The sequence below is a fragment of the Podarcis erhardii genome, assembly GCF_964252035.2.
Source record: "Podarcis erhardii genome assembly, chromosome: 7".
Taxonomy (NCBI): domain Eukaryota; kingdom Metazoa; phylum Chordata; class Lepidosauria; order Squamata; family Lacertidae; genus Podarcis; species Podarcis erhardii.
The window spans coordinates 16,549,325-16,572,352 of NC_138511.1; the positions used below are offsets into that span (position 1 = coordinate 16,549,325).

The 23,028-nt window shown below is 47.2% G+C and overlaps 1 long non-coding RNA gene across 2 annotated transcripts; it reads right to left on the bottom strand.

The window, feature by feature from the left end:
* Nucleotides 1-6,501: 6,501 nt before the first annotated feature.
* Nucleotides 6,502-19,171, bottom strand: LOC309347067. 2 transcript variants are annotated; one of them, XR_014158812.1, is made up of 3 exons: nucleotides 19,052-19,171; nucleotides 18,621-18,816; nucleotides 6,502-7,819 (listed from the first exon to the last, which is right to left on the bottom strand). It is a non-coding gene; the product is annotated as an uncharacterized lncRNA (long non-coding RNA). The 2 variants fall into 2 exon arrangements; XR_014158813.1 differs by lacking the exon at nucleotides 6,502-7,819 and adding an exon at nucleotides 10,127-10,333.
* Nucleotides 19,172-23,028: the final 3,857 nt, after the last annotated feature.

Sequence of the window (23,028 nt, forward strand, 5' to 3'; positions counted from 1 at the left end):
AGCACAGGTGAAGGCCCTTCAGGCTCAAGCCCCAGCCCGGGCTCAGCTGGTTCTGGAGGAAGGGAATCCTGTGCAGGCTGGGATTCCTCAGGTTCAGCATCCGAGTCCAAATCCCAGGCCATCACACCGCCTCCTCCAGCCCCACAAAGCTGGGTGCGTCGCTGGCAGTGCCATCCTCCCTAAAAAGGTTGGCAACTCTGGGAAATGGAGAGGGGGCCCCACCGGAAGGATCTTTGCACCACAGCACCGGATATGCTTAAGACAGCCCTGGTTCCAACGCCTCTCTCATGGATGAGAATAGCCAAAAGGCAGTAGAGGTTTAGGAACAGAGTTTACCTTCTCCAAGATGGGCTCCCTTTCCAGGTTGATGAGCCTCATCTGCCCCCCACTTCCCTCTAAAGCATGAGCAGAAACTACCTTCTTGAGCATCTGACCCACTATTGGTCTCCTCTGCTCAATCCACTGGAGCCTGTCTTCACATGCATGGGAAGTCCCTAACTCACTTAGGGTTTGAGACTCATCGGCTACCCTCATCTGGTTTAGGCAGTCATTCAAAGCCATTCCTGGGGTGTGAACACTGTAACATGCTGACAACTTCTACGAGCCACAGGTGACAGCTGAGTGGAGGCTGGGGACCAAAGGTGGACTAACAACCCCTCTTAAGATGACAAAAAAAATAAAAAATAAAGGTCGTTGGAAAGGATGCAGGCAGTGTGTTATAACCAGAGGGGGGTGGGGATTGAGGCTGTGTGCATACCATATATTGAAAAGCAATTTAGAGCACAGGTCAACAATGTTGGGAACTGTAGTTTACTCCTCACAGAGCTACAATCCCTAGCACCTGCAACAAACTACAATTTCCAGGATTTTTTGGGGAAATCCATGTGCTGTAATTGTATTGACTTGAAATTAATCAGCACAGCTGTGGCTATTCCACCCCTCCCCCCCAAAAAAGGAAACCCTGCCCTAATACAATCTAGGGATGGGCACCCCTTCATTCTGACTACACCTGGCTTGTAGAACACCAGAAAGAATTTCCGCATCAAGGAACACAGGAAGAGTCCTCTGGGATCAGATCAAAGACATATCTAGCCTAGCATTCAATTTTCAACAGCGGCTGATCAGATGTTTGTGGGAAGCACCACAAGAAGGAAACAAAAAACACTAGCTCTACCCAGTTTGTGGTGCTTAGGTGAGGCACACGACAGGCTGGAAGCTGCAGCTGTACTCAGTTGAGCGCAAAGCTTTTATGATTCTTCAGGCAGGAAGGAACTACTGTATATCAGCCTTATATAGGAGCAGCACAAATGCCTCCGAATTGTCCCCACCAGAAGGCACTGCTTTGTTTAAAAGGACCCTGACCTCTGCTGCTTAGTGGTAGCACATCTGCTTTGGATGCAGAATGTCCCAGGCAGCGGCGTAGCATGGGTTGTCAGCACCCGAGGCAAGGCAAGTAATTTGCGCCCCCTAACCCGGGGCAAGGCAAGTAATTTGCACCCCTAATCCCTAACCTGCTGCCGCTGCCAGCTTCTTCTTGTTGCTGCCTGGGCTGGGGTATTTACGGTAAGGTAGCCTCGGCGGCGGCGGGTCCATGTCAGGTGATCTGAGACGAGTTGCCGCTGGTGCTGCCACCCAAACGACGCCACTTGCCCGGAGGAGGAGGGCAGAGAGGCGAGGAAAATGCAACATGGCCCAGCAGCTGCAGCAGCAGCGGCAGCAACGGGGCTGTGAGGAGGGGCTGCCTGGCGTGCCCTCTGCAGCCCTGACGTGCGGGGACCGCAGTGAGCGCTGAGAGCCGCTGCCTGCCAGACGCCTTCAGCCTGGACGCACGCACAGCTCGTTGGTTCCACGAGACATGGGGCTCTGCTACAGCCTGTGTCCGAGGCTCTTCGGCGACTCCAGAGGCGGCGAGCGCGCCCCCCCCGATGTTGCGCCCGGTGCGGCCGGGGCCCCCTGCACCCCCACGCTACGCCACTGCTTCCAGGTTCAGCCTCTGATATTGGTGTTGAGAATTTCCATTCCACCTTTAGTTACAGACATGGAACTGTTACATGTCACATGTCTGTTTACATTCCAGCACAGTCTGCTGGAAACTTCCATTTGTGTATAGCTTTTGGTTTTCTCTGTCTCTCCAAGAAGACAAAGAGAGAGATGAGATGTTTCTTTGTCCTGATTTATGATTAATAAATCCGTAGTTGTAGTATGCTTCCACAAGCCTCACGCCTATTCTGTGTGTGCAGTTTGCTCTGCTGATATAGTGTGCCCTGGCTTTGAAGCCTGGGTCACTGATTTACGTCGCAGCAGAGGCCAATGGGTCTTCGCAGAGGGATGGCTGGAAGGAGACGACCCAGCTGGGGCTAGCCAGCTGGCATTACGACCCTCTGCATGCTGACAATTGGAACCTGCCTACTGGTGAATCAGGCCCATTGGTCCACCTAGTTCAGTATTGTCTACACTGACTGGCAGTGGCTCTCCAGGGTATCAGGCACAGTTTCTTCCCAGCCCTGCTTGGAGATGTTGGGGTTTGAACCCAGGATCTTCTGCTTGCAAAGCAGATGCTCTGTTAGTGAGCTAAGGCCCTTCCCTCTATAGGAATATAGGAAGCTGCATTACATTGAGTCAGACCGTTGGCCCACCTGGCTCAGTATTGTCTGCACTGATGGGCAGCAACTATCTAGGATTTCAGAGTCTGTCTAAGGCCCACCCAGAGATCCCAGGGATAAAACTTGGGACCTCCTGCAGGCAATGCATTTACCCTACCACTGAGCTAGGGCAGAAACCCTCAGTTCTGGCATTACAGGAAAGAGGAACCTTTCTTTACCCAGACAGGATATCTTCCTTTCATTTGATACCCTGATACCCTGCTGACAAGGCACCCGGGTCCAACTTTATCCAGTCCCATTCCTGAACCCTAGGCTGTGTACATGGACAGCAACACAGTAGAGCCATAGTAGAGGGTCAGTATCTTTTCAGCACCATGGATAGCAACCATCGTGGTTCCAGGAGTCTTGTTGTGGGTGGAGTATGCCTTAAAAGGTAAAGGGACCCCTGACCCTTAGGTCCAGTCATGACCGACTCTGGGGTTGCGGCGCTCATCTCGCTTTATTGGCCAAGGGAGCCGGCGTACAGCTTCCGGGTCATGTGGCCAGCATGACTAAGCTGCTTCTGGAGAACCAGAGCAGCGCACTGAAACACCATTTACCTTCCCGCCAGAGCGGTACCTATTTATCTATTTGCACTTTGACGTGCTTTCAACTGCTAGGTTGGCAGGAGCAGGGACCGAGCAATGGGACCTCACCCCGTCATGGGGATTCGAACCGCCGACCTTCTGATCGGCAAGTCCTAGGCTCTGTGGTTTAACCTACAGTGCCACCCGCGTCCCCAGAGTATGCTTTACATGTGCTTAAAATGTGTGCTGTGTATCCAGCCCCTGTATCCAGACTCTGAGCACAGAAGTTGTGCTGACACATGAAAGTTGCCACTCTATGACTCACCCTCCTCAGATGGTCTTAATTATTCACAAATGTTCTCCAGGAACCTGGCCCCTCTTGGGAGGAAACCATCAAAGCCGCCCTGCTTCACAGAGAGCTGAGTAGACACCTCCCTAAGCACGGTTACTTATCTCCTCCTTTGAGAGTCAAAAGCTTTCTCAAATTGCTTCAGGGGAACACCAAGTGAGAGAAAGATTCACCTGAATCAGTCAGCAAGCAGTGATCATGATTGTCTGGAGATAGAAATGTAAACAGGGATTTGTTCTCTGCTGGTGCAATCTGCAAGAAACTCAATTAAAGCTCCATTGCGCAAAAGAGTATTTAAAGGGTGCCTTTGCTACAGGGAAAGTCTTGTTTAGGGGGCATTGCAAACAGCTGAAGGCAGGGCAGGGCATGCTGCCATTTCTGAAATTTTAAACTAGTCCAGTATCCTGTTCTCACAGGGGCCAGCTAAATGCTTGCTGGGAAACCTTTGCAAGCCAGACCCAAGCACAACCACACTCTCCCTTCCTGTGTTTTCCAGCAAATGATATTCAGAAGCATTGCTGCCTCTAACTGTGGAGGCAGAGCACAGCCATTGTGGCTATTAGTCACTGGTAGCCCTATCCTCTTTTAAAGCCATCCAAGTTGGTGGCCCTCCCTGTGTCTTGTGGGAGTGAGTTCTGCAGTTTCAGCATAGATTGTGTGAAGGAATTTCCCATGAGTTTTAGTGTTAGGAGAGAAGGAGTCAAACCTTCCTCTAACCACTTTTGCCATGCTATGCATAACTTTAAAGCCTTCTATCATTTCACCTTTTACCTGCCTTTTCTCTAAACTGAAAAGTCCCAAAGGCTGCAGCCTTCCCTTACAAGGAGGAAAGCCCTCTCCAAGAAGCCCAAACAGTAGGTGGAGCCAGAGCCAATGACAGTCAGAACCAGAGCTATTTCATCCTCCTCTCTGCTGAGTTCTTCAAGGGGTAACACTGAGAGTAAAGAGGACGAAGCTGGTCACACTACTGGCAGCCACGTGAATTGCTGTGTGATGACAGCCTTACGTTTTTAGTTATATAGGAAGATACATACACAGTGGTACTCATTGAGACAGGTAGGGCAGAAAGCAAAGAGGCCAATAGGAGGTGGAACCAAAGCCATTGACAGGCAGACCCAACTAATTTCATTTTTGTCCCCATCCTCCCTTCTGAGTTCTACAAGGTGCAGCAATGAGACTGAAGAGGAGGAAGCTGTCAGCAGAGCTATCTCTAGTCTGGTTGTACGTAGGAAGGAATACAGGCTGCAGTTGGTGGGAACCCTAATGGACTTGTTTAATAATCCTCATTTATCCTACTACACCTGACCCTTGGGGTCAGCCTCTCATCAACAGCTGGTGACAGCACCCTGCAGAAAGATCCACTGTGCCTTTTCAAAGCGGGTTGCCATCTGGAGTGATTTATGGGCCCTGTCAATCTGACAGTGTGAACTGTAGCGGTGGCTGGAACACGCAGCAAGCTGAAGAGCAATCCATCAGCGCTGGCTGGGAGTCTCCAGCGAATCCATCAGTGGGTTCATGATGGTGACATCACAGGGAAGGCAGAGAAGAGGAACTTGGTAAGAGTGGGGTGGGCAGCTTGGTTGTCAGAGTGAGGAAACCCGGACGAGTTTCTCTGCTTTGTGAGATACATTCTTTTAAAAAATATATAAAAAATGACAGGCTGAAAAATATTTGCCTATGTTTTTGACAAGAACTTGGAACAGACCATAGGAGCTCTCATACTGCTGCAATTAACACATATTTGGGTAGAGTCTGTTGCAGTCAGATGTCTTGGAAATCAGACAGAGATCCATTGAGGGAGGGTGGTGACAAGTCACAGCTGTTTTATAGCTAAGGTGAAGGTGCTAAGAACATAGAACAGTGTTTCCCAACCTTGGGCCTCCAGCTGTTTTTGGACTACAATTCCCATCATCCCTTGCCACTGGTCTTGCTAGTCAGGGATGATGGGAGTTGTAGTTCAAAAACAGCTGGAGGCCCAAGGTTGGGAAACACTGACATAGAAGACCAAACAATTAAACCCCTGTGTTGCAAACAATCATCAGTAATATCCAAGGCAACACAATGACCAAGTACGACAATGTGATGTCAATATAAACTTTATATAATCTATACAGAACACTGAACAATATGAAATGTATGAAATATGCACTCTCTGCAAGACCAAATAAACAGAAATCTTATAAATCTCTGAAAGTCATAAAATGTGCACTCTTGATGGATTCTCTTGAAAACATAGAACCAAATAAACATAAGTCCTATAAGTCTCTGAAAGTCTTTGTAGACTATGCAAGTCTCTGAAAGAAGCAATGGATCAGATTCTTATCTGGTGAAAACAAGCCATAAAGCTTTGTTTTATTATGTCAAACACTGCTGAAGTGGTCCGCAAACAAACGTAGTGAACAGTGATTCCGGATAGTTCTTACAGTTGGCAACCATAAGCCCTAATGTGATTCTCAGCAACTGGTATTCAGAGGTATACTGCCTCCAACAGTGAAGGTAGAACATAGCCATTGTGGCTACTAGCTATTGAAAGTCTCATCCTCCACCATGAATTTGTCAAATCTTCTTTCAAAGCCATCCAAGTTGGTGGCCATCACTCCATTATAATCTACCTGGACAATATTCTATAGAAGCTCCCTGTGGAATTGGGCAAAGTCAACAAGGATGGTCTTATTTAACAGCACACAGCCAAACTCTCCAGAGGAAGAAGCCCTCCAGATCTTCTTTCCCCCAAAACCTTTGTCATTTATGTCAGAAATGTGAAGGGTGTTCTGCTTAAAGGTAAAGGTAAAGGTAAAGGTAAAGGTAAAGGTAAAGGGACCCCTGACCATTAGGTCCAGTCGTGGCCGACTCTGGGGTTGCAGCGCTCATGTGGCCACCATGACTAAGCCGCTTCTGGAGAACCAGAGCAGTGCACGGAAACACCGTTTACCTTCTCGCCAGAGCGGTACCTATTTATCTACTTGCATTTTGACATGCTTTCGAACTGCTAGGTTGGCAGGAGCAGGGACCGAGCAACGGGAGCTCACCCCGTCGCGGGGATTCGAACCACCGACTTTCTGATCGGCAAGCCCTAGGCTCTGTGGTTCAACCCACAGCGCCACCCGCGTCCCCATTCTGCTTACATATAGGAATTACAAAGTTATTGCAACCTGGTTAATAAGAAACAAGAAAGTAGCTTTGCAGGAAAGCAGCATTGCTTGTCAATGGCACCCAAACATTCCATCCTCCCTTCCACCTTTCACTCACCTTCATTTTGACCCTTTCTTTCCACTCTAAGGGAAATGTGGCTTTAAGATAGAAACCAGCTCAGGCCTTGCAGATCCCAGAACCATACATTTTGCTTCCGCAGGGGCATTGCTGCCTCCAACAATGGAAGGGTGAAGAATTAAAGCACTTGACTTTCCCCAAAGGAACCTGGGAACTGGAGTTTAGCCCTCTCCCACAAAGCTACAATTCCCAACACCCATAACAAACTACACGTCCCAGGATTCTTTGGGGGAAGCCATGACGGTTCAAAGTGGTACCATAGTGCTTTAAATGCATGGTGCAGATGGGGCCTTGGAGTGATATGAATGCCTTGTATACCATTTTCCTATTCCCAAAATGGAGATGATGTACAGGTAGGAGACAAGAGAACACAGGGCTTACAGAAACCCAGCTATGATGTTTATTAGCTTTGGGCCATTCCAGCAAACCCTGAGCTCTTTCCAGCTGCGCAGTCCTGATATAGCAATTTTCTGGCAGCACATGTGAGCAGCAGGGGCACTCAGTGCATCATGTCATTATTTCAGAGAGTGGAGAGAAAGATGGTGTACGAGTAAGGGATGCTGGTGAGGAAGGGTTTTAGAAACCCATCAGTCATCTTACGTGATCCTCAATCCAGAAAGAGACACAAGGTTTGTATCCAAAGCTAGTCCTATACCCAGAGGAGACCCATTGAAATGATGGATTTTGTAGGTAGGGTGGGATATATTGTCTTACAATTATTCTCCTGTTGCATGTGTGTGCAGAACATTTAAAGTAATCAGTTAAGTGTTTAACTTAAAACAATTAGCAGAGTTTAAAACACCACCCCTTGCAACATTAAACTGGAAACTTTGAAACTAGGCTGTATAATCTTACTTTTATTTAGCCAGGCTGTGGTAACAGCCTGAATTTTCCCCCTTTTCCCTTCTTAATAAAAGACTCATGTAGCAGATTGTAAAGTAAGCATAAAAATAGTGTTTACTTACATAAAGTCTTGCACTCAATTCCAGCAGCAGCAGTAGTAACAAAAATAAGTCGGGCAAATTCTACTTCTAGATTACAAAACACATAATTGAGTTTTTGAAAAATGGACTCTCCACTGGAGCAGAGACCACATGGACATCTGTTTGCCTCAGAAGAATGGTGGAAAGAAAGAATGAGTTCTGAGGCAGCAGAAAAAATTAAAACCTTTTGTCTTTTTCCCGCCAGGTAACTCAGGGGAAGTGACATCACATAGAGCTCTGTCTCTGACAGTTACATTGCTTTTCTTTGCAATCCACCTGTCTAGAAATTTGCAGCTCTGTGGTTGCTACTGCCTAGAATTACTAAACAGTAAGAATGTGCTGTTATTTTGACTGCAAACCCCCACACAAACATGGCTAGTTCAGGTCCATTTATTTCAATGGGTCTATGCTGAGTAGGGATAGAAGACTCTGCCAATTTCAATTTCTCCCTCTTTTTCCCAATCTTAAATTCAGTTTTCCACACTCCCACATCAGTTTGCAATATAAGTCCTCATTCAAATTCACCCACATGTGTGTGTGCACGTGCGCGCGCACACACACACACACAACTGCCCCAATATAATGCATTTTTGCATTTTAGCTTCACGAATCGATGCACTTTTACATAACACTTTCCCCAATGTTATAACATTGTTTAGAGATCCAGTGTGGTGTAGTGGTTAGAGTGTCAGACCATGACCTGGGAGACCAAGGTTCAAATCCCCACTCAGCTACAACACTCAGTGGGTGATGCTGGGCCAGTCACTGCCTCTTAGCCTAACCTACCTCACAGTTGTGGGGCTTAAATGACGAGGGGGGAGAGCCTAACATCTGGCCATTTCTGGCTACCCGTAGGAATCCCAGCAAAGGCAAACCTTCTCCTGTTATGCTGTGAATGGGAACAAAATGATCTTTGATGTCCTGAAAATAAACTGCTTTCTTTCTTTTCTCTTTTCTTTTCCTTTTAAAAAGGCAGCCAGCTGAGATTATGCTAGCTACTGAGCTATCAAGAAGCCGCATTTTTTAATCCCATTGTTCTCTGCATGCAGAAAATTGCCGCCTTCCACCCAGGCCTTCAGGTTTCGGTTACGGCTTGTTATGTTCCTTTTATTATTGTTACTCGGATGTTTTCGTCCGTTTCTGCTCAATGCAGTGGCCTGTTTGTTCTCTAGGCAGTTTCTTGCCCCTCAAGACCGTATCAAACTACCTGACAGCATAAGTCAGCCTGGCCGCTAGACATACGCCCACCACCCGGCTCAGTGGCATAAAATATTCAGGGGTGGGATTCCCACATTCTTCCTGTGCCTCCGTGGCACATATTTCTCCATTCGGTGCATCCTAGTTGCCTCCGTCTCCGAGCTCGTCGGCAGACCGTTTGGAGGATGTGCATATCAGCCGCCAGGGCGTTCCGCCCAATCTCTCTCCCTCTCTCGCTCTGCGTGCATTACCGTTAATCTTGACAAAAATGCATTATATTTAATACAGCTTCTGCAGGCCTCACTTGCCGGATGCATAAAATCTGGGAGACGCTCCAGCGGAGGGACGTAGCGCAGAGGCAAATTGGGCTTTGTTAACACTTTGCAACCGGCACAGACTTCCCCCCATGAGAAGAAAGATGGAAGAGAGAGCAGTGGCGTAGCGTGGGGGGTGCAGGGGGGGCCGGCCGCACCGGGCGCAACATCTGGGGGTTAGGGTTAGGGGGCGCAAATCCACGGGTTAGGGGGCGCAAATTACTTGCCTTGCCCCGGGTGCTGACAACCCACGCTACACCACTGAGCGAGAGGGAGGCAGGAGAAGGCATTCGCACAGCCAGCTCAGGATGGGGTTGACATAGGAAGATGCCTTACACTGAGCCAAGGTGGTCCATTGTTCAGTATTGCCTACTCTGTCTGACAGTGGCTTTCCAGGGTTTCAAGCAGGGTTTCCCCCCACCCCCTACCTAGAGACAGCAGGGATCAGTGATGTGACAAGGGCGGGGCAACAGGGGTGCTTGCCCTGGGCACAAAATTCTTAGGGGCACAAAATTTCAAGTAGTAATAATACATTTAAAAAATAGCACATCTCCCACCTCACAGAGAAAACCTTCCAATATTTAAACATTCTACACAGTTTTCCTTTTTTAAAAAAAAAATTCAAAATTAAAACAAGACATATTATCCAAAAACATATCATCCTTGTTTCCCCCCCCCATTTTTGCTCCCTCCCCCCCCCAAACCCATCCGCCCTCACACACCCCCGACTTCCCTCAGTTCCAGTCTTTGGTTTCTCTGAGACTGCTGTTTTCTGCATGTTACAAAGTTGTATAGATCCTCAAACTATTTAGCTGATTATTATCACAGTTTTCCAAAATGTCAGGGAAAATAAACATTGTATTCAGAACATGGGTGTGACCAGGATTTATGTTAGTGGGGGCAGGACACCCACCTGCCATAGTCCTCTGTCTGCTTCTGTTCAGCAGATTCAGAATGAAATGTCTCCACAACAAATTTATTTCTTTTGACCCCCAAGCACTCAGAAAAAAATCTGTCAAAATCTTCAGTCATCTGAAAACCAGGAAGTTACCTAAAAAATAAAAAAAATAATAACATCACAGAGTTCCTTTCATGAAGTTCCTGAATATATTTTGCAAAATTACAAACAGCATGTCTTTTTTATCTTTTTTTAAAAAATCAAAACTAAAACAAGTTTCCCTGGATTTGCTGAAAACCTTTCAGCACTTCCTTCTCAAATTCCTCCTTTTTTTCCTGTGCAAACTCACCATTGAGGTGCTTCCCTGTCATTGTCAACCTTAAAGGTAAAGGGACCCCTGACCATTAGGTCCAGTCCTGACCGACTCTGAGGCTGCGGCGCTCATCTCGCTTTATTGGCCAAGGGAGCCGGCGTACAGCTTCCGGGTCATGTGGCCAGCATGACTAAGTCGCTTCTGGCGAACCAGAGCAGTGCACGGAAACGCTGTTTACCTTCCCGCTGTTTACCTATTTATCTACTTGCACTTTGACGTGCTTTTGAACTGCTGGGTTGGCAGGAGCAGGGACCAAGCAACGGGAGCTCACCCCATCGCGTCCGATCGACAAGTCCTAGGCTCTGTGGTTTAAACCACAGCGCCACCCGCGTCTCGCTTTGTCAACCTTAGTCAGGTCCTAACTCTCTGCAAGGTACAGAATGAGCATTCTGCGTTACAAGTAGCGAGCATTCCAATTTCAAATAATGAGCATTCTGCGTTACAAGTAGCGAGCATTCCAATTTCAAATACTCTGTTTCTACTTTTAGTTAACTATTTTTTATTTCTTCACTTGATTTGGGGGGGGGCAACTGCCCCCCTGCCCCCCCGGCTACACCCATGATTCAGCAATATTGACCCCTCCAACTGTGGAGGCAGAGCCAAGCCATCATGACTAGCACCCATAGCTTTCTAAATCCCTCTTTTTTCATTCCAGCAGTGTTCCAAACGTTTTAAACAAATTATCCTTCTTCCACCTCAATATCCCAACATGCCTTTATAGACCTTCCATTCCCCCCCCCCCACTACCAGCAGCCACAGCCCCCTGCCCATGTTTAAAAGCAGCTTTAGGGACTTCCCAATGTGAATCGCCCTACAATGACAGGCTTGAATGTCCACCGGTGTTATAATCTACTTTATCTTAATGCAATCTTTCCCTGCTGAACTCTCTGGGAGCCTTAACAGACTATTTTCGACAGAGGGCCTTTTATATGATTATGATGGTGATGATTCGATACTGTGATTACTCTCATGCTCCTGAACTTTGCGGGGAAGGGGGTGGGAAATTAATAAGGGCTTTGTTTTGTTTTGTTGTGGATTTGTGTTGCTTTCCTATTAAGCACCTGAGGATCTTGCTGAATACCAATCAGCTGCACACAGAGACTCCGCGTTTCCTCTTTACTCTGAAAAAGGTTCATTCTGTTACCAATTCAGGCGAGGATGTAAGGGGAGCTCTGCAGCATCAGACCAGAGGCCCATCTAGTCCAGCATCTTGTTCTCACAGAGACCAGCCAAATAATGATAGGAAGACTTTGGTAGCCTTCTCCTCCATGAATTTTTCCAATCCTCTTTCAATACCATCCAAGTTGGTGGCCTTCGCTGCCTCTTGTGGGAGTGAGTTCCACAGTTTAACTATGGGCTGTATGAAGAAGGATTTTCTCTTGTTTGTCTTGAATCTTCCAACATTCAGCTTCATCGGATGCCTGCAAGTTCTAGTGTTACAGGGGAGGGAGGAAAATATATATATATATCTGTCCACTTTCTCCATGCTATGTCACCTCTGACTTGCCTTTTCTCCAAACTGAAAAGCCCCTAATTTTTCATCATCAGGGAGTCACCCTGATTATTTCACTTGCCCTTTTCTGAAAGGCACACACATTGTGACCTATGTTCTTTCAACAGGGCTAAAGGTAAAAGGTAAAGGACCCCTGGACAGTTAAGTTCAGTCAAAGGTGACTACGGGGTTGCAGCGCTCATCTTGCTTTCAGGCCGAGGGAGCTGGCATTTGTCCACAGACAGCTTTCCTGGTCATGTGTCCAGAATGACTAAATCACTTCTGGCGCAACGGGACACTGTGATGGAAGCCAGAGCACACGGAAATGACATTTACCTTCCCGCCACAGCTGGGCTTGCCAATCAGAAGGTTGGCGGTTCGAATCCCCATGACGGGGTGAGCTCCCGTTGCTCTGTCCCAGCTCCTGCCAACCTAGCAGTTCGAAAGCACACCAGTGCAAGTAGATAAATAGGTACTGGTACAGCAAGAAGGTAAATGGTGTTTCCATGCGCTCTGGCTTCTGTCACAATGTTCTGTTGTGCCAAGTAGCGGTCTAGTCCTGCTGGCCACATGACCCAGAAAGCTGTCTGTGGACAAACGCCGGCTCCCTCGGCCTTAAAGCGAGATGAGTGCCGCAACCCCATAGTCGCCTTTCACTGGGCTTAACCATCCAGGGGTCCTTTACCTTTACCTCTTACCTTTTACCTCTTCCCACAGGCGCAGAACCTTCTGTTGGAAGATTCGAGGCAGGATTTTAAAAATCTTCATGCAGCACATAGTTAAACTGTGGAACTTGCTCCCACAGGAGGCAGTGATATCCACCCACCTAAATGGCTTTAAAAGAGGATTAGACAAAGTCATAAAGAGAAGGTTTCGATGGCTGCTAGCCATGGTGCCTTTGTTCTATCTTCAAGCTTGGAGGGAGCAATACTTCTACATCACAGTTGCTGGAAACCACAGGAGGGGAGAGAATTCTTGTGATTGGGTCATGTTTGCTTCTTGCATGAATCCAGTTGGCCCCTGTGATGGGCACCCTTTTACCTGATCCAGCCATCCTTATGTTCACAGTTCTCCCATAACTGCATTAAAAGTCCTCCCCACTCCTTCCTACATCCTGCCTCCATATCCCTCCTGACAGGCGAGGACCAAAACATTTCCTGCCACGCAGTGAGGACTTTATGAATACGCCATTAAAAGGAAACATTACCAAGAAATGAAAGGCACTAATGGAGGAAGCTAAGAATTTCTCCCAAGAGGAGCCTCCGTCCCCTCTGCCAGCAGTACGCTGATCCTGCTAATGGATTTGGAGAGGAGGGAGAAAGAGAGGTGTGGGGGAGAGGAAATATATTTCCGGAGGCCGCCTGTGCTCTGCTAATGTCCAGGAAATAATGTCTCTTGATGACAGCTTCCCTCCATCCCCAATTATAGCCCTCGCTGATGGGCTCCTTCACTGCAACTTCAGGATTTCAGCTAGGGCCAAACAGGACCTGGAAGCTCGTTCTTCTTCCCTGAGCAAATTAAAGCGATTTGTCATCGTAATCGGTTCTCCATGTGTCGGTGAGACGTGGACGGCGTCAGTCATTATGCCACACTATTAACAAATTAAAGGGCAATTGTACCGTGACTGGCCAGCCTTTTTGTGCATGCGTGCGACAGCAGGCACACAGATCTCTCTTTTAACTGAGTCAGGCCATTGGTCAACCCAGCCCAGTACTGTATGAATTTAGGATGGGCCAATCGGCATGCTTCCAGTTGACTTCACTTCTGAATGGCGTTTGTTCCTAAAGCCATCACATTCTGCTCATACGCATTTGGGAGACACCCTAATCTTGCAACTGCAGTTCATAGAATCATACAGTAGGGAGGGATCTCATCTGGTCCAACCCCCTGAAATGCAGGGGGTTCTAACTGCTTTTAATGTTGAGTTTTAAATTGCTGTGACCAGCCCTGGGATCTTAGGGTGAACAACAACAACAACAACAACAACAACAACAACAACAACAACAACAAATACATAGAATCTCCTTCCTTGGATGTTGAGAAGCTGGAACAAGTGCAGAGGAGGGTCTGGAAACCAAGCCTGATGAGGAATGGTTGAAGGAGCCAGGTAGGTTTAGTCTGGAAAAGAGGAGACATCAGGAACACCTTTCTGAGGGTAAGAGCTGTACAACAGTGGAACGGTCTCCCTCGGGAGGTTGTAGACTCTCCTTCCTTGAAGGTTTTTAAGCAGAGACTGGATGGCTGTCTGTCATGAATGTTTTAGCTGAGTTTATTTCATTGGACTAGATGGCCCTTGGGGTCCCTTCCAGCTCTATGATTCTGTAATTTGCATGTGAAACATACTCTGCTACAGATGTACCATCCTTCTTATAAAACATGGGAAACTGCCTTAAACGAAGTTAGATCATATGTCCATCTAGCTCAGCCTTTCTCAACCTGTGGGTCCCCAGGTGTTGTTGAACTACAACTCCCATCACCCCTAGCTAGCTAGGCCAGAGCTCAGGGATGATGGGAGTTGTAGTCCAACAACATCTGGGGAACCACATGTTGAGGACCACTGATCTAGCTCAATATTGTCTACAATGACTGCCAGCAGCTCTCCAGGGTTTCAGGCAGGGGCTCATTTCCAGTCCTATACTGGGGATTGCCTTCCGCAGGCAAAACAGATGCCCTCTCCCTTGTTGAGATCCCTTCCCTCGCAACATAGGGACACTGCTGTATATTAAAGGTAAAGGTAAAGGGACCCCTGACCATTAGGTCCAGTCGTGGCCGACTCTGGGGTTGTGGCGCTCATCTCGCTTTATTGGCCAAGGGAGCCGGCGTAGAAGCTTCTGGGCATGTGGCCAGCATGACTAAGCCACTTCTGGCGAACCAGAGCAGCACATGGAAACGCCGTTGACCTTCCCGCCGGACCGGTACCTATTTATCTACTTGCACTTTGACGTGCTTTCAAACTGCTAGGTTGGCAGGAGCAGGGACCGAGCAACGGGAGCTCACCCCGTTGCAGGGATTCGAACTGCCGACCTTCTGATCAGCTATTGGCTCGAACCATTTCTCCATATTAGCTCAGTATTGTCTGCACTGACCGACAGCAGCGACCTCTAGGATTTCAGGCAGCCCTGCTGGGAGACGGATCGCAAAGAGAGACACCACAGGTGCTCCAATCGCCTCCTCCCCTGAGCGTCTAGCTCCCCCCCCCCCAGCAGCCCTTAATTGTTTAATTCATTCATTCCTCATGGCATGCTCGAGCCATTCCCCATGCGCCGGGCCGATTGAGGGGAAGGGCCGCTATAAATAATGCATCACCCCGCTTATTGCTAGACTGCCGGCGGGACTCATCTATCACAGCTCCTGCCAATATGCTTACAAGCACCCTTAACACTAACACTGCTCGTGCCTCGAACGGTGGTTTACTGCTTCCGTTCTTGTAAACTGCCACCTTAAAAAATGCATGAGTTCAAAACAAGAGTCGGATTCTGCCTACTGTGATTGGGCTGGCCCCAAAGGCGGATAATCATCCTGGACTGGAGCTTCACTATTCATCTCAATTCCCTTCTTTCTTTATTTGCCCCCAGCCCTCCCTCCTTAGACTTGTAAAGGTTGCATCCAATGAAATTCCTAGCTGCTGAAATTAGAAACATAGGAAACTGTCTTATACCAAGTCAGACCAGTGGCTCCATCTAGCTTAGTTCTGCTAGCAATGACTGGCAGCAGCTCCCCAGGGTTTCATCCAAGGGCCATTCTCAGTTCCACTAGGAGATGCTGGGGACCTTCTGGCACAGAAGGGGAAAGTGCTGTTGGGCTCAGGTTTTACTTGCGGGTTTCTCACAGGCATCTGGTTGGCCACAGTGAGAAGAGGGTGGCAGGCTAGATGGGCTGTTGGCCTGATCCAGTAGGCTCTGCTCATGTTCTCATGTTAACTGGCTGAAAGGTCCACCACCCAGCAGAGGTGTGTGCATGAACTTGTTTAACAAAAAGAAAAGTGTCATTCATTCTGAAATGAATGCCTTGTCCATGAGCTTCAGTCTGGAGCAAGATGGGAACTGGGAGCCAGGATCATGGATAAGCTTTCTTTTCTCCATCTCAAGCAGCAAAATACATGTTGGAGGTCCCTCCTGCTAATTCTGCTGATTGGGACTCTTGGACAAAGCATCATAGAATTGTAGAGTTAGAAGGGATCCCATAGGTCATCTATTTCAATCCCCTGCAATGCAGGAATCTCAGCTAAAGCATCCATAGCAGATGGCCATCCAAACTCTGCTTAAAAACCTCCATGGAAGGAGAGCCCACAACCTCCCGAAGGAGACCGTTCTATTGTTGAACAGCTCTTACCCTCAGAAAGGTCTTCCTGATGTTCAGTCGGAATCTCCTTTCTTGTAACTTGAAGCCATTGGTTTGAGTCCTACCCTCTGGAGCAGGGGAAAACAAACTGGCTCCATCCTCCATGTGACACCCCTTGAGATATTTGAAGATGGTTATCAAATCTCCTCTCGGTCTCCTCTTTTCCAGGCTAAACCTACCCAGCGCCTTCAACCGTTCCTCATCAGGCTTGGTTTCCAGATCCTCCTCTGCACTCGTTCCAGCTTGTCAACATCCTTCTTAAATTGTGGGGCCCAGAAGTGGACACAGTATTCCCTCATCAACCCCTGCCCTGGGGACACGACTGGATTCCCTGCAATCTTATAAAAAACTTGCACTTCTTTCCCTCTCTAGGCAAAAGGCCTCTAACTGGCAGGGTTTTCTTTATTTTCTTTCTTTCTTTCTTTTTAATGGGAGAGAATGAAATGGGCATTGATTAAAAAACAAAGGAAACCATGTCCATCTTATCTCAAGATGCATCTGTAGCTGTGTCTCACACACTGAAATTGGAACACAAGCAACACATTATGGGTAAGGCTGGCTCTCATCGAGTGAGTGCTACAAGCTGATGGAAGGCTTTCTTATGCAGTTGGGGATGCTGTTCCCTCCTTCCCAGTGGATCATCTCTCTCTCAAAATAACACAGAGCAAAGAGATTGCCAATTTGGTCGTATTAAAGCTAAAGGGACCCTCCCTTTCCCAACACTGTCTGTTCATTTCCAGGGTGGAGGCTGCTGTCTTTGTCTTGGCTTGATATGCAAAAGGGCCATAGCTAAGTGACAGAGCACCAGCTTTCCATGCAAAAGGTCCCAGGTTCAATCATCAATGGCATCTCCGGGTAGGACCGGGAGGTGCCTTTTTTCTTAAAAAAAATGTTTAGGGGTAATCTCATTTTCCTACTCATATTGAAATACTGCCCCCAATGAGGCCAAACTTAGATTCACAAAATGTTTAGGGGTATGTGTCCCCTCAGAAAAAGCACTGGGACTGGGAATGTCCCGTGTGGCCAATTACAGCTAGGATAAACAATGCTGAGTTAGATGGACCCAATGGTCTAACTTGGTATGAGACATCATCCTCATTTCCTCAACCATCCTCTGTTGGGTGAGGGTACATAATTCTGCCCTCTTTCTACAACGTAATTAGTTCACTCAGTTGTCCAAGCATTGGCCATGCTGGCTGGTGTGATGGGAATCCACAAACATCAGAAGAGCTGCACAACTCTCAGTCTTGCTGCATGTCACCAAGAGATTGTTTGGGGAAGGGCCGTAGCTCAGTGGTTAGTGCATCCAGTTGAAAGGATCTCAGGAAGAGAAGATGGGGAAAGACCCCTCTCTCTGCCTGAGCACCACCACCACCACCCCAAGAACTTCTGCCAATCAAGACTGGTTTGGGACAGGGGGGTGGAATGGAATGGAGCATCCTGGATAATGACATGACTATTGGGCTAGCATTTTGGAATCTGAACAGGAGTACTTCATACCATAACATTTTAATTACTTAAATTTACTTTTAATTATCATTGCTTGCTGTTCTGGCCTAGACCCAATATACCTGAAGGAGTGTCTCCAGCCCCATCATTCAGCCTGGACACTGAGGTCCAACCCCAAGGGCCTTTTGGTGGTTCCTTCGCTGCAAGAAGTGAGGTTACAGTTAACCAGGCAGAGGGCCTTCACGGTAGTGGCGCCCGCCCTGGTGAATGCCCTCCCATCAGACGTCAAGGAAATAAACAACTATCTGAATTTTAGAACACATCTGAAGGCAGCCCTGTTTAGGGAAGTTTTAAATGCTTGATGTTTTATTGTGTTAAATGAGATTCAGGTGATGGTCATATGCCTTGTCAATCCCAGCAGATATATAACAGGCTGATGGCCTGCCCAGGCCGTGAAGGAGGATCTATTTTGGCAGCAGAATCTTGCTGCCAACTGGTCTGGAAAAACTCAACAAGACTGCCTGGCCTGTTCTGGACAACCTTTGAGATAAGGATTATAGGCAGTATACAGCTACAATGGCTGCTTGAAAACACTACTTGGGCAGAAGGCGGAATCCTTACCTTGCCGACAGTGCTAGCTGCAACCCAACATGGAAACCCTATGCATAATCCTACTAAATCTAGTTGGTTTAATAGCAGTATTAGGCTAGTGAGATCTTGTGAGATCTTCCTGAAATCTCACAAGATCTCATGAGCTCTGTAAGATCTTGCAGACGGCCACTCACCTTTTCCAGTCGGCACTGCGTCCAGTGCTTAACAGCAACTTCGTCCAGAAGCCTCCAGGTTCCCTCTGCCTCTATGTCAGAGTCCTTCTGCCAGCTGCCTGGGGTCATTCACAGGCCGAAGTGTCTGTCTCTTTTCTCATTTATGGCACTTATGTCCAACCTGGCGCCTCAGAGTAGTCTCGAAGCAGTTTTCTATCTAATCAATACAAAATCATAGAACAAAATTGTAGATTTGGAAAGAACCCCAAGGTGCGTCTAATCCAATTGCCTGAAAAACAGGAATCCAATTCAAGAATCCCTTGCAAATGGCCACCCAATCACTGTGTATAAAAAACCTCCAAAGAAGAAGAATCCACCACCTTCTGAGGGTGTCTGAATTGATATCCCATCTTTTACTCCAAGGAGCTCAAGATGACATACATAGTTCTCACCTTCTCATTTAATCTCCACAACCTGGCCCCAGGTCACCCAGTGAGCTGCATAGCTGACTAAAGAGGTATTGGAACCCTAGTCTTTCCCAGGGTTTCCCCTTCTGAGAAACAGCTCTTCACTCACAGAAGATGCTCAGTTCTGCTCCTCGTGAGGAGTTGCCAGTGTGGTTTTTTTTATTAAAAAAAAACAACTGTAAGCATTCTATGATGTCACAGTAGGGGGCTTGCAGGCAGTGGGCAACCAAAGTTGGCACGAGTGTTACACAAATCTGAAGGTGCACACATAGCAGACCTGCTCCCTAGAGAAAAAACAATCCTTCACCATTCAAAAATTATAAAATATTCCCTGACAAAAAAGACACTTTGTTTGAGTTCACAGAGCAATCCTGAAGCAATCTTGACCCTCTTAATGACCCCAGATATTTACTCTGCGGTTGAAGGAAAACCCTTTCCCAATAGCTCTTTTCACTTACAAATCCTTCAAAAGCTATAAACATCTCACATAAATAGGGGTAGATCTGTGACAATAGATTCAAGAACTGAGGTATTTACCATTTCAAGGGAACGGCTCAGACTGGCCAGGAAAGGGCAACCAGCAAGCATTGTCAGGTATCCCTCTTTCTCTCTCCCCCCCCCCCCATGCCTTCTTGCATCTCTGCCTCCCAAAGGCTTGTGCACCTGTTTGTTGCAGCACCCCTGGCTACAAGCTGCCCTGGCGAATGATGCCTCTGGAACCGGCCAGGGGGTACTTCCCAGGCCACTGTGGGGCAACATGAGGAGGCACCTCTCTTTAGGGAAGGGGCGGCAGCTGCGGCTGTCCAGAGGACTCCTAAGGAGAGGGGAGAGGAGAAGAGAAGAGGGAACACTCCACAAGGGAAGGAGTCAGAAAAAGAATGAAAGGCTGCCAGCTCTGCTGGCAAGGGGTGACATAGCTGGGCTCCTGAGCCTCACAGGGCTGCCGCAGAAAGAATGTAGTTGGTCAAGGGAGCCGTGGACTCAAAAAAGTCCCAAACCTCTGGGCTAAGGGAAACCCAGCCAGATTTGGGGGGGGGGGTGTATAAAAATAAATTATTATTATTGTTATGAGCAATTTTTCAAGTCTTTAAAAGTTGTTACACACACTTGTCTTGGCTCCTCATCTCCATGCAACATGTAAGGTGAGAAACTCTGTCGGAACGGTAAATTAAGATGTGCCTTGCTTTGACTGCTTCCTGCCGCTGCTCATTTTTCCCTGACCCATCATGGATTTAGCCCCAGCCCCAAGAAACTAGTAACTGAAGAAGGTGGGTCAGGGGAATTGAAGCGTATGCTTTCTGCATACGACACACCCACTGCCAAGCAGCTCCATCTCACCTGCCCCCAACCCCATACCACCCTCTCTCCTAAAATAGACTGGGGTCACTGAGTCCTTCCCAGCAATAGAATTAGCCGTACTGGAAGATTCCTAAAATGCTATTAATCCAGAGTTCAGAGTTAAGAATTCAAAGGTCCCAAATATAAAATAAACGTTCATAAATGTACACGGCAAACACATAAGCAAGTACAGGGGAGCAATCCTGTCAGCTGCTTTAGGAGACAACAAGAGTCTGCAAAGCAGGATACAAATAATAGAAAAAGTATTAAACTGTACATTTCAAAGAATATATATATATATCACCCTAGCGTTGTATGGCATTAACATTGTTCTAACCACTAGGCCACACGGACTCTGCTAGAACCTTGGCACTGAGGCCTGGAATTCCATGTTCTCAACTGCCGTTGCCTAGCAACAGAGCTTGTGACCATTTGTTTTTTTTTTTTTTTTAATAATTTTTATTGGTTTTACAACATAAAGAAAAAACAAACAAACATAACACGACTTCCCCAAACCTCCCCTTCACTGCATCCTTATTTTAAAATTTTTTAGCAATTCTTCATCCCTTTTTATATTTAATTCTCTTTAAAAAATTTTTATAAATTTCAATTTTTATAGCTGTAATTCTTTGTATCCAATCCCTTGACATCTTAACATTCCGTAATTTTACAACAATTTTTAAGGTAAATTTTGAATTTTTTCCAGTCCTCTTCCACTGTCTCTCTCCTCTGGTCACGGATTCTGCCGGTCATCTCTGCCAGTCCCATAAATTCAGTCACCTTGGTCTGCCATTCTTCCAGAGTAGGTAGTTCTTTAGTCTTCCAATACTTCGCCAAAAGAATTCTTGCTGCTGTTGTTGCGTACATAAAAAACGTTCTATCTTTCTTTGGAACCGTTTGGCCTACCATGCCCAAGAGAAAAGCCTCTGGTTTCTTTACAAATGTCCACTTAAGGATTTTCTTAATTTCATTATAGATCATTTCCCAGTAGGCCTTAATCTTCGGGCAGGTCCACCAAAGGTGATAAAAAGTTCCTTCACATTCATTACACTTCCAACAATTATTGTTGGGCAAATGGTATATTTTTGCAAGCTTAACTGGGGTCATGTACCACCTATAGATCATTTTCATTATATTCTCTTTCAAGGCACTGCATGCCGTAAATTTAATGCCTGTGGTCCATAACTGCTCCCAGTCAGCAAACATAATATCATGACCAATATCTTGTGCCCATTTAATCATGGCTGATTTAACCGTTTCATCCTGTGTGTTCCATTTTAGCAGCAGATTGTACATTCTAGACAAATTCTTAGTATTGGGTTCTAGCAATTCTGTTCAGAGCTTGTGACCATTTGAACTGAGGTTCCGGCATCCTCAGCATCTCGAGGTTGGCAGAGGTGGCCTGTAGTGACCTTGTCATTTGATAGGGTGCCCACTTGCCCTCCTTCTTGACATGGAATGCTCTCTATTGGAGTCTCCAGGTCCAAAATAAAAACCATAAGAAGGGAGAGCAGGGACCTTGAAGTTCCCAGCAGGTGTTAATCAAGCAAGCAAGCACACAGGTCACCTTTGTCACAGGTGTGTCATTCCTATTTCCTGGCCAGGCCTGTACCCAATCTTGTTTCTGTACATTCTGGTTTGTTCTCAGTAACCAAAAACATATTATCAATAAAGGAGAAAAGTTGTTTTCCTTCATTTGCAAGGAATCGTACAAAACAAAGCGGCACTAATAAAGAAAAATTCCAGGGTGGCAACAGAAAGCAAACTAAAAATGCTTTTGCAGTTCATCAGAACTATCCAACAATATCAAGTTATAGGAAAACTGGTGCTTTAACAGTAACCCGAGTTGGTTAATAGATTTGGCAACTTCCATGCACATGACGTCTGATGCTAATCCCGCCCCCAAGAGTTAAATGAGATTCAGGTGAGGGTAATATGCCTTGTCAATCCCAGCAGGTATATAACAGGCTGATGGCCTGCCCAGGCCATGAAGGAGGAGCTATTTTGGCTGCAGAATCTTGCTGCCAACTGGTCTGGAAAAAGTCAACAAGACTGCCTGGCCCGTTCAAGAGACAAGCCAGGAGACAAGACTGCCTCTTTCTGTGATGTATGTATGATGCTTGTTGGGTGGGCAGTGGTTTTCAACAAGGGTGCTGTGGCGCCCTTTGGTGCCTTGAATGATGGTCAAGGGTGCTGTGAGCAACACTGGCCTCTGTCCCTCTTTCTCTCCCCCCCCCCATGCCTTCTTGCATCTCTGCCTCCCAAAGGCTTGTGCACCTGTTTGTTGCAGCACCCCTGGCTACAAGCTGCCCTGGTGAATGATGCCTCTGGAACCGGCCAGGGGGTACTTCCCAGGCCCCTGTGGGGCAACATGAGGAGGCACCTCTCTTTAGGGAAGGGGCGGCAGCTGCGGCTGTCCAGAGGACTCCTAAGGAGAGGGGAGAGGAGAAGAGGGAACACTCCACAAGGGAAGGAGTCAGAAAAAGAATGAAAGGCTGCCAGCTCTGCTGGCAAGGGGTGACATAGCTGGGCTCCTGAGCCTCACAGGGCTGCCGCAGAAAGAATGTAGTTGGTCAAGGGAGCTGTGGACTCAAAAAAGTCCCAAACCTCTGGGCTAAGGGAAA